Below are 11,950 nucleotides of genomic sequence, written 5' to 3'. Positions count from 1 at the left end.
CTGATTTCTCTCCATTTTCCCCCATTATCTTTTCCATTAGGCTCATTTATAATTGTGCGGTCAGAATTCATCACTCATAACTCCTTTCCCGGGGAGCCCACTCTCGCAGGCTGTCACGAATCAGGGAATCTTAACTATATTTCATCTCCAAGCTTTGGGGGGTAAAACTTCACAAAATCTCGGATCTGAGGAGAGGGCTTCTCGCTTTGATCATCTCCAAATCCCACAGATACATGCGGCTCTCTGTGCAAATTCACGGCATTGACTCAAAATGATCCAAGAGATCCTCCTCAAAGAAGAAAAAATTAATCCTGATATGATAATTCACGGGAAAATATTTCCAAACCTCCTGAGAACAGCTCCCCACCCAAGCCTGACCCTTTGTTATTTATTTATTTATTTTGGTACCAGGCATTCAACCCAGGGGTGCTTAACACTGAGCCATATCCCAGCCTTTTTTATTTTTTTTTTTAATTTTAAGACAGGGTCTTGTTAAGTTGCTTAGGACCCCACTAAATTGCTAAAGCTGGCTTTGAACTGGCGATCCTCCCGCCTCAGCCTCCTGAGCAGCTGCTGGGGTGACAGGTGTGGGCCACCTCACTGGGCCAAAAAGCCTGACATTTATGTGAACTATCAGGAAATCTGAAAAATACGTACCAGGGGCTCATGTTTAAGAAGCAGCGTTTTTCCATGTTTGATACGGGGTGCCTACCAGTGCTTTCCTAAGCTCTCTCGAGTTCTCCCTGTCTTTGATTCTCACAGATTGGTAGGAATCGGGCAGTTTTAAAATATCTTCTGACTTTGAAATCATGACAGATTCACAGGATTCTGCAAAGAGCGTACAGAGTCATCCTGAGAAACCTGCACCGGATTTCCCCAGCAGTGACATCTTCCTTAATCACAGTGTGAACTGAAGAGCAGGTGACGCAGGGCAGTGGGTGCAGATCCATGTGACTCAGCTGCCACCTCACAGCGGTCGCATCGCCCTTCGCCCCCACCCCACCCTAGCAGCCATCTGTCTGTGTATTCTCATATTTAATTCTGTCCTTTTGAGAGTACTATACAAATGGGATCACACGGCCTGTGACCTTTGGAGATTGACCTTTTGCTCGGCCTCGCGCAGGTGAGATCCATCAAGGTGGCCGCACGTTGGGGCAGGTCCCCCGCTCACCACATGTGGTTGGCGGTTGGGGCTGTTGCAAAGGGAGCTGCGAGGAACCTTTGTAGTAGGTTCTGAGTCGACTTCCGTTCGCACATTTCCTGGGATCAATGCCCAGGAGTACAATGGCTGGACCATATGCTAAGTGTATGTTTAGTGTTTTTCATAGCAAATGCCAAACCACCATCCTGAGCCTCTGTGCCGCTTTGCAAGCACCTCCAGAGACGCTCGAGAGCCCCCTCCTGGGGTCCTTGCCCGCTCAGCGTGGTGTCCTGGGCTTTATCCCTGCCTCTCTGATGGGAGGGTAGCAGCCTCATCAGGGTGTAACTTGCATTTTCCTTTCTGTTAGTGATGTGGAGCATCTTTTTGCAATCTGTATAACCTTTGCTTTTTCTTATTAATATTTTTTTTCTTGGTACCAGGGATTGGGATTGAACCCAGACGTCCATTATCACTGAGTCACATCCATTTTGAGACAGGGACTCACTAAGTTGCTTAGGGCCTCACCAAATGGACGAGGCTGGCTTTGAATCGTGATTCTCCTACCTCAGCCTCCCTCACCTCTGGGATTACAGGCATGCACCACCACGCCTGGCTCTCTGGTCCATTTTCTTTTCTTTTTTAATATTTTTTTAAAATTTAGGTAGAGGTGGACACATATCTTTTTTTTATTTTATGTGGTGCTGAGGATCAAACCCAGTGCCTCACACATGCTAGCGCTCTACCTCTGAGCCACAACCCCAGCGCCCTCTGGTCCATTTTCTAAGCGGATTGTTCAATTTCCTTTTTACGACTGAGTTCGGAGGGTTCTTTAAATGTTTTCAGGTCTGAGGTTTTCCTGATACGTTGTTTGCTCCTGTTTCCCCCCCAGCCTGGCTCTTTCATCCTCTTCACGGATCTTTCACCGAACAAACATTTTTAACTTAAATGAAATCCAATGTATGATGTTACTCTTTATGGATCACACTTCTGCGGCCATGTCTAAAAGCTTCTGAGGATTTTCTCCTTTTTCTGAAAGTTTTGGGTGCTTACATTTATGTCCATTTTTCCATTTGGGGTTAATTTTCTGCAGAGTCTAATGCTTAAGTCTCCATTCATTTTTTTTCTTTTAAATCTTCCCTCCCTTCATTGAATGACTTTTGCACGAGTATAAAAAAAAAAAAAAAAAAAAAAGGCAAACATGTTTTCTTGTTTGTGATTGGAAATTCACTGCCATTCACATTGCTTCTCACCTGCACGCAAAGTATCGTTTCTGCTGTTTTTTTTTTTTAAAAGACTTTCTTTTTTTAAAATTTTCACAGCTTTAACTGTGGATGTCTTTGGATTTGTCCTGTGAGGGATCTGTAGGGTTTTGAGAGGAGGTGTCCACCAAAAAACACATGCGTGAGGCAAGGCAGAAGCGTTCAGAGGTGAAGTGGCTAGATTGTGAGAGTTGTAACCTAATCAGTGGATTAATCCACTTAGTGGATTAATAATTCAAATGGATGACCATGACCGATTGGTTACTGTAGGCAGGTAGGGTGCGGCTGGAGGAAGTAGGTCGCTGAGGGTGTATCCTTGGGTACCTTATTGTGTCCCTGGCTCCACAGTCTCTCACTGACTTCTGATTGCCATGAGCTGAGCAGCTTCCCTCCACCACACCCCTCTGTCCTGCCTCATCTACAGCCCAGAGCAATGGAGTCCGCTGACCACAAACTGAAACTGAAACACTGAGCCCAAAATAAACTTTTCCTCCTCTAAGCCGTTCTCCTCGGGTGTTTTGGTCACGGCAATAAAAATCTGACTAATGCCAGATTTGTTCAGCTTCTTGAATCTGTAACTAAGTTCTCTTTTGCCAAATGGAGGGGATTCAGCCATTCTTCCTTTGCCATCATAATACAACATAAGGATGCTTCTCTCAATGATGGACCGCACACTCCACAGTGGACCCATGAGATTACAGCATCAGCACCGAACAATGTTCCCATGAGGAACAAATCTCCAAAGGCACGTTTCTCAGCATGCATCCCTATTGCCAGGCCACTCTGCTGGGTTCTCCGCTGCCCTGTCGCTTACCTCTTGGGACTCCAACGATGTGATCGCCAGACCTTCCTTTCTCTGCCCACAGGTCTCTGAGGCACTTCAGTCTGCTTTCTCTGGTTTTGGAGGAGGTCATTTCTGTTCTCTGTCTTCAAGTTTGCTGATTCTGCTGTGGAGCCCATCCATTGCATTTTCCATTTTGATGATTATATTTTCCTTTACGTCACCTGTTGCTTTGCTGAGACTCCATCTTTGGATCCAAGCATGTCTGCAGCTTTTTGCTGGAGGAATTGGTGATGATGCTTGTCAATCATCATGAGATAATGCCATCGAGCCTTTTATCTTGGCCTTTGTGTCCATTGGTTGTCTTTTCCTCATTCAAGTTGGGCCATCCCTAGATCTTGGTATGACTAGGATTTCTCTTGAAACTTGACCTTCTGAGTACTATGTCATGAGACTCCAGCTCTTCCTTGCATCTGAGGTTTCGCAGCCTGTCGGACACTGCCCTGGTGGATGAGGTTCAGTGCCCCACTCAGCCTGCATGGAAACCTGCAGGATGGTGCTTCCCATCACTTCCAGGGGAGGGGAGTCCAAGATCCTGCTACTCCTCCACTGATACACTCCTAGCTGGATGGGGTAGGGGTACATCATTCCTGTTCCCTGTGTGGCCACCACTAGCAAGCAGAGGAGCCCTCATTACATTGGTGCACCTCTGGGCAGTGGTAAAAGCCCTTACCCTCCACTTGGCCCCCCAGTGAGGAGAAAGAAGAACCCTTTTCTTTCTGGTCTTGGTGCCGTTGGTTGGGGATGGAGATCTAAGTTCTCTGTGCGGATGGGAAAGAATGTCCAAGTTCCCTTCTAGGTCTTTCTGACTCTATCCAGTGAACAGGACCCTCCACTGCTGCCTCCCAGGACAGAAGTCCAGCTGGGGCTCAGCTGGACCTTTGCTGCAGGGGTGGAGGCAGAGGGCACTATTTTCTGTGGCATTTGGCTCGAGGAGAGTGATTCTCGTCTCAAAGGTAGAAACGGTGGTGCACACCTGTGATCCCAGCAACTCAGGAGGCTGAGGCAGGAGGACCACATGTTCAAGGTCAGCCTTGGCAACTTGGTGAGACCTCAGCAACTTAGTGATCCCCTGTCTCAAAAAGAAAAATTTAGAAGGCACTGGGAGGTAGCTCCGTGGTAAAGCACCCCTGGGTTCAAGCGCCAGTCAGTTATAAAAGTCTTGTGAGCCCCTCTTTTCCTTTCCCTTGGCAAGAGAGAGCAAGCTTTGTGGGGCTTGGCTCATTGGCACCTGCTGGCATTTCTTAAGGGCTGGCTTCCCCGGGACCCAGATGAAATATAAGGGGCAGGTAGCTCACTGCCACGTCATCCTTTGGGTCCAGGAGTCCCTGACCAGTTTGCCTTCTCTCCTCCTTTCAGTGTTTTCTCATGTTTATTGTTCATGTATGATAAAATAGACATCAGATGAAATTTACCGTTGCTCCCATTGTCGAGTGCACTAGTTAGGAGCATTAGGTACATTCACATCGACGTCTCACGGCTGCTTTATATTCGCCATCCTGGGGCTTTAGTTGTACTTAGGAAGATGAATAGGGCACAACATCTACTCCATCAAGCGGATGTCAAAGGCATATTTTTAAAACCATAAGCCAGAAGTCTACTTCACGGAGAGGCGTGAGGAGGCGAGAAAACTCCATCAGCTCCTCCTCCACGTCCTTTGATCAAGATTCACTCATTCGGAGCTGGGGATGTGGCTCAATGGTACAGCGCTCGCCTGGCATGCAGGAGGCACTGGGTTCGATCCTCAGCACCACATAACAATAAAATAAAGATAAGGTGTCCACCAAAGACTAAAAAATAAAAATTCAAAAGAAATTCACTCATTCCTTTCTGGTTTCAGGTGGAAAACCAAGAGCTCTCTATCCGGCTAAATGAAGGACACGTGAAGTCCGCCATTCATCCAAAGTTGCCTTTCCGGGGTCTCCGTGGTCATTACCACTACAGTGTGTCCCACATCTCTTTGCTGTGGCTTCCAGATAGCCAGAGAAGTTATGCCCTCCAAGTATACCCACGAGCGATGAATGGCTGCCCTTGGGGGTATAAACACCCCAGTCCCCACATCCCTTGTGTGGAATAACATGGCAGTGCCTGCTCTCAATGGCAGAGCTCCCCCGTGGGAATGAACTCCGGTTACCCACATGGTAAGTGGCTTGACACTGTGCCACATGTTGTCTGTCTTCCCTTCTCTCTCTGAATACCTCCCAGATAAATTTGATTTTGAATGCATGCTCTTTGGTAGACCTGTAGGGGGAGCTTCACCAAAACATGTTTATTATGTTGGGTAAAAATCTGGAAGCATCGACGTAAGTTTTCAAATTAGCAAGGGTTCCACATCACTCCCCTTGAAGAGATGCTGGACATCCCAAACTCACATCTCATTTACTATCTCTCTGATAGATGTCTCCACCACTCCTCTCTGTACCTATTCTTCAGGACATCCTGAAGACGTGACAAGACTCCTGCCATGCTGTTTGTGGGGACGTTAAGGTGAGGACCACAGGTGCAGATGGCTTTCTTCCTGTCTTCTCTGACCTGCGGTGGGGTCAGGAGGCCCTGAGTTGGTTGTCCTGCATTTCTGCTTTGTCTCTTGGTCCCCTTATCTTTAAACCACAGATAGTGGTAATGGTGGTCAAGTACAGTAATTCATGGAAGCTCTCGGCCATGTGACTAGTGGATCTATCAGTGTTCACCCCCTTCCTTTATCTGCAACAACAGGGTAATAATCTAGCCTCATTTCTAAGAACAAGTTTCTAAAAATGATAACTAATATGCAAAATAAATTGTTCCTGCATTACTCGGGTTGTGGAGGGAATCCATCTGACCCCGAATTGTGAACTGTGATATTATATACATTGTTATATAATATGAATATTTATATCTGTGCTGTGGGCACAGATTCTGGTAAGAGGGAAAAGCAAATCCCCAAAACTTGCTTCCCTTTGGGGGCTCCAGACAGCTCCGTGTCTGGATCAGGCTGACAGTCTGATCTAAATTCAGGATCAAGGGGAAGACCGGGGAAAAGGCTTGAGATATTGAATGTGATACTTCAGATTAGATTTTCAAATGGTGCGTGGATACCCACTTACGCTGGTCTGGAAGTTCTCATTTCCATTCCAGTGACAGTTCAGTGAAATTTATGAACTTGGAACTTGTTTACTAGGAGAAATAAAAGCAGTTCCGTGTATCCTAAAAAGCGAGGCAAACTCTTGAAATGCCACGGATGACATGTGGTTCTCCCCAGGGTGCTGCCTGGCTGATCCTGAGCTTGCACACCACCACCCCCCTTCACTCCGCTCCACTTCCTACTGGGCATTTTTTTTCCACCGACTCCTGCACACAGTTCTTCACTATGCCGCATCTGGAAGCCCTTACTATTTTCAAGGCTATGAAAAAGGGTGATATTTTATAGGCATAACTGCTTCTTGACAAAAAAAAAAAAAAGAAAGAAAGAAAATACTTGTTGTGTTCCAGTAGTTGAGTTCATCTCTCAGCAAGATTACAGTCAGACGGGAGGAGATGCCAAGGACGCTTGGAATACAGACAGGCTCTGCTCACAGGGCACTCTTATCATTTCCTTTTTTAAAACGGTTTTTATCACCTTGGTTTTCCCACTAGTGGATGTTATGAGAACACAGAAACTCCTTTCAGTGTTAATCCTCAGTGAGAGAAAGGAAGTCAACTCTCAGGGGACTAATGTTCTGGGAAGCAGAAGTAGGACTCCGTTCAAACTTTTCACTGGTTATGGGGTTTTTGGAAAGTGAGGAATGTTTAATGACCATGTAGGGATCAGAGATTCTTGTCACACACTAAGGGGTTACTGGGGAGAAAGGGTAAGCTGGAGGAAACATACAAATGCATCCACATTTCTATTTTCTAATTAGATAACTTCATATAGATAATGTGCCCCTCAGTGCAATTGCATAAGAATTGCTTCCATACACCTGCTGGGTATGTAGCTGGAAGACAGCTCTGCCTTTTTAAACTTCAATAACATCTGTCCCGAACCACCTAATATAATAATTGTTTGGGGACATGACTTCTCATCTGCACAATCTATTCAGCTCACAGACTATATGATCCCTAATCAGTTCTCAGAAGCATTTGCCAAATAAGTGACTGTGTCTTACCCAAACAGAATTCAGTCCTAGCCAAGAATATCTATCTTTTGACATTGGGCTTAAAGTCCTTGGCAGAGCAATTAGGCAAGAAAAAGAAATGAAAGACATCCAATTGGAAAGAAGTCAAATGACCTCTGTTTGCAGGTGACGTGATTTTATATGTGGAAAACTAAAAATTACACAGGAAAAAAAATCGGTTAACAGTAAAAAGAGAATTCAGTTCAGTTTGAGGGTACAATCAACATACCAAATCAAACGCAATCACTTGTATTTGTATTTCTAAACACTGACAAGGACCACAAGGATGACAAGTCGTATTTACTATAGCACCAAAATATTTAAGAACAAACTTAATTGAGGAGACAAAAGATTTGTATATCAAAAACACTGATGAGGGCCGGGGATGTGGCTCAAGCGGTAGCGCGCTTGCCTGGCATGCGTGCGGCCCAGGTTCGATCCTCAGCACCACATACAAACAAAGATGTTGTGTCCGCTGATAACTAAAAAAAAATAAATATATATATTTAAAAAAAAAGACACTGATGAAAGAAATTAAAGCAGATATAAGCAAAAAGAAAGATAGCCCATGTTCATGGATTGGAAAAATTAATATTGTTAAAATGCCCATACCCTATTAAAAAAACCTTCAGATTTAACGCAACCCTATCAAAATCTCAGTGGCCTATTATACTGAAATGAATTTAGCAATTCTAAATTTTATACGGAACCACAAAATACTCCAAATAGTGGTTTCTGAGCAAGAAGAAAAAAAACTAGAGGCATCACACTTCCTGATTTCAAAATATATTGCAAAGTTATAAAAACCCAAAACAGTATGGTACCAATGTAAAAGTAGACATACAGACTGGTGAAATGTAATTGAGAGCCAAGAAATAAGTCCCCACATGTATGAGCAATTTATTTTTTATGATGGTGCCAAGGGTACCCAATAGAAGAATTTTGTTTTCTTTAATAAATGGTGTTGAGAAAACTAGATAGACACATCCATACAAAATTGGATTATCATAGTATACCATACTGAAAAAAAATTAACTCAAAATAAATTATAGTTAAAGGAAGATCTAAGTCTTAGAAGAAAACATGGGGAAGTCTTCTTGAGATGATCTTAGCAATAATTTCTTGGATATGACAGAAAAAGCAAAAAAAAAAAATAGACACGTGGGATTATATCAAATTAAAAAGCTTCTGCCCAGCAAAGGGGACTGATTTCCAAAGTAGATAAGGAACGTCTACAGCTCGATAGCAAATAAATAACCAAATGCATGCACACATATGTGAGTGAATTAAGAGGGGGCAAAGGGCCTGGCATAGATGATTTTCCAAAGAAGACATACATATGGCTGATGGGTGCACAAGAAATGCTTAACATCATAACCACCAGGTAAATGCGAATCAAAACTGCCCTTCAATATCATCCCACTTGCTAGGACGGCTGTCATCAAAAAGCAAAAAATGACAAGAGCTGGCAAGGTCGTGGAGAAACTAGAAGTTGGCCCAGACGTGCTTCACCTTACAACCAGGCTACAGCCCAATAAACCCATTGTTCATTGAAAATCTCATGTCCAAAAGGCACCTCGTACACCTAACCTGCAGAACACCCTGGCTCAGCCGCACAGGACACCCTGGAGTGACAGCTGTTTCCCTCGTGACCACATGGCTGAATGCCAGCTGCTGTTTGCTCCTGCGGCCCAGCCTTCTGAGAAAATATTATATGGCATAGCGCAAGTCCAGGAAAATGTCAGAATTTGAAGTATGGTTTCTATTGAATGCACATGGCTTTCACACCACTGTAAAGTGAAAACATTGTAAGTCAGGGACCATCTGTGTGCTGTTAGCGGGAACGTAGAGCTGCGCAGCTGCTGGGGCAGATGATACAGAGGTCCCTCGAAAAATTAAAAACAGAACAGCCCTATGATGCAGCCATCTCACGTCTGTGCATACATCCCAAAGAACTGAATCTGGACCTTGAAGAGATACCCACATGCCCATGCTCACTGCAGCACTGTTCCCAACAGCCCAGATGTGGAAATGACCCCAGGGCTCACAGCAGGGTAGAGAGGTTATAGTGTATACAGATATAGCAGAATATTATTCAGCATTAAAAAAGAACGAAGATTTGCCATTCGCAATAACGCAGATGAATCTGGAAGACATTATCGTAGGTGAATCAGGTCATTGACAGAAGAACAAACAGTGCATGATTCTTTTCTACGAAACATCTGAAATAGTCAAACATACAGTGATTGGGACAATAGAACAGGGGTGACCTGGAGGAGGGAGAGAAACAAGGTCAGGAGTTGTACATTGGATATTTGGCTACAGTTCCAGAGCTCTGCTATAAAGCACAAGGCTTATGGTGGACGCTAAGGAACTGTGCACTTAATTCCAGCCTATAATTCCAGCAGCTCCAGAGGCTGAGGCAGGAGGATCGTGAGTTCAAAGCCAGCCTCAGCAACAGCGAGGCCCTAAGCATCTCAGTGAGACTCTGTCTCTAATTAAAATATAAAATAGAGCTGGGGAGGTGGCTCAGTGGTTGAGTACCCCTGAGTTCAATCCCTGGTACCCCCCCAAAAAATATGGTAAGAGGGTAGGTCTCACATGAAGTGTTCTTTTGGATGTGATAGACCCATTTTTTTACCTTGAAAGTTTATAGAAAAGAAATGAACTCCCTCTTCCATACAAATACGAGCGCCTTGGTGAGGAGATGTCAGTTCTTTCCTCTGCTCTGGTAGGAGGAAGGCTGATCTGGGATGATCACTGATAGAAGGGAGAGCGTGTGTCACTAAGGAGCCCCGTGTTGGCTGGGAGGCCAGTTCTTGAGTTCACAAACCCATTTTCGAAATTGCTCTCCGTGGCCCAATCTCCTCCAAGACAGGGAGACATGTTTTAAAATTTAAAAGTCCATCTGAAGATGGACTTCTCGGAGGAGTGTCCCGTTGCTCAATTAAATGCTGGCAAAGGTCACTGAGAAGATTCCAGACCTCAGGGTTGCATTGTTCTTTTTCCTTCTAAAATGAATCTACACTTGAGGATGAAGGATCGCATTAATTCCAATCTTTCCCTCTCCGTGGGTCCTTGGCCCCATTATAAGCTGTTCGATTCATAAAGAATGTTTAGAAATGAATGTCATTATGTCACATATTCTTCATCTCAGCTGTTTTTTCCAGAGTTGTGTCAAAAAGTCGAATTTCTACAATGAGGGATATTCTTTAACTTACAGGAAGACGCAGAGAGAATCAGCGGGCTTCCTCCTAAGGAGGAAACCAAGCGGGTTAAGACCTAGTTCTCAGGCAAACAGCCCAGAACACATTCTAATTGGGGAAGCAGCTGCGGGGGTCTGATGCGGCCAGCGCAGGGCCGGCCTGACCGCTGAACTGCGTTTCTCTTTCCCTGTTTCTGACACTTGTAAGGAATTAAACTGGAGCTGAGGGCAGCCACGTTGAAAAGGCACAGGACTGGCGGGCTGGCAGCCTCATCCCGGGAAGGACTCTGGTTTGTCAGAGTGAAACTCCTAATTGGGGAAACCTGGGCAAAGCTGCTGGGCCAGATGAAGCCCTGGATTCTAGAAGTTCTTCAGAGCAATAAAACAAGAAGCCCACCATGAAGCCCAGGGGGTTCCTCTTCTTGTCTGCCCCTGTGTTCTTTGTATTCTTCTATTTTGTTTTGTCCGCTTTTCAGAAATTGTGATGAGAAAGTTCTAGAAAAAAAAAAAAAAAAACCAACAACAACCACCGTTTGTGATTGTAATGAGTTGGACTGGAGACCTGTTTTTCTGTGCTGAGGATGGAACCCCAGGGGGACTCCTGCAGGGTGGGCCAGTGCTCTACCAACTCCTGGATGGTTTCTTTAAAGGGTGGAGCATCTTCTGACCTAGTGTGGGACGGCACGTTTGAGTTGAGCTGAACGGACACCTGAATATAGCTTGCAAGTAGGAACCTCCGCTCTCTTGGTGGGGAGCCAGGCCCTGGATGCTATGGCCAAAGAAAGCCAATCCTAAGAGGGAAGCAAGCAGACTTTGAGGGCTTTGTTTTGGTGATTCTGGAAGTCAGAAGACAGCTGTGGTGGGCACAGAGCTGTTGGCAGAATCCCCTGCCAGCTAGCCTGGCCACCCGGCTGGAAAGGGTGTCCAGCGCATGCCAACAGTCACCCATTCCTGCAGGGTGGGCCTCAGCTGCAGAGCGCCCCACCCCGAGGTCACCCCTTCCTGGGTACCTGCATCTGGTGACTGCATAAGACTGGGGTATAAGGCTCCATCTCAGCCCAGGGAGGGGCGCTCTGGTGGAAATACTCACGTTACAGCCCTCACCAGGGTGCATGGGCTCTGATGAGTCTGTGTGAAAATTCAATTTTTTTCCCTCTACCCAACCCTGATTCCTCCCCTTTTTCTTCTCAGGAGCTGATCTCTCAGGAGCATGTCACACGGCTTCAGCTCCACGTCTGGTGGTGAAGAACCCAAGAGCTGCCCTGCACCCTGGGACAGGAGTTATCTCATCCCAAAAGGTGCATCAGAGCCCAGGTACCTAATTCATGGGTTCTCGACCACTCTTAGGTCACAAACTTTTGAGAAAAC

Source organism: Ictidomys tridecemlineatus, chromosome 10, assembly GCF_052094955.1.
Source record: "Ictidomys tridecemlineatus isolate mIctTri1 chromosome 10, mIctTri1.hap1, whole genome shotgun sequence".
NCBI classification, from domain to species: Eukaryota; Metazoa; Chordata; class Mammalia; order Rodentia; family Sciuridae; genus Ictidomys; species Ictidomys tridecemlineatus.
This window is presented reverse-complemented; position numbering follows the sequence as displayed.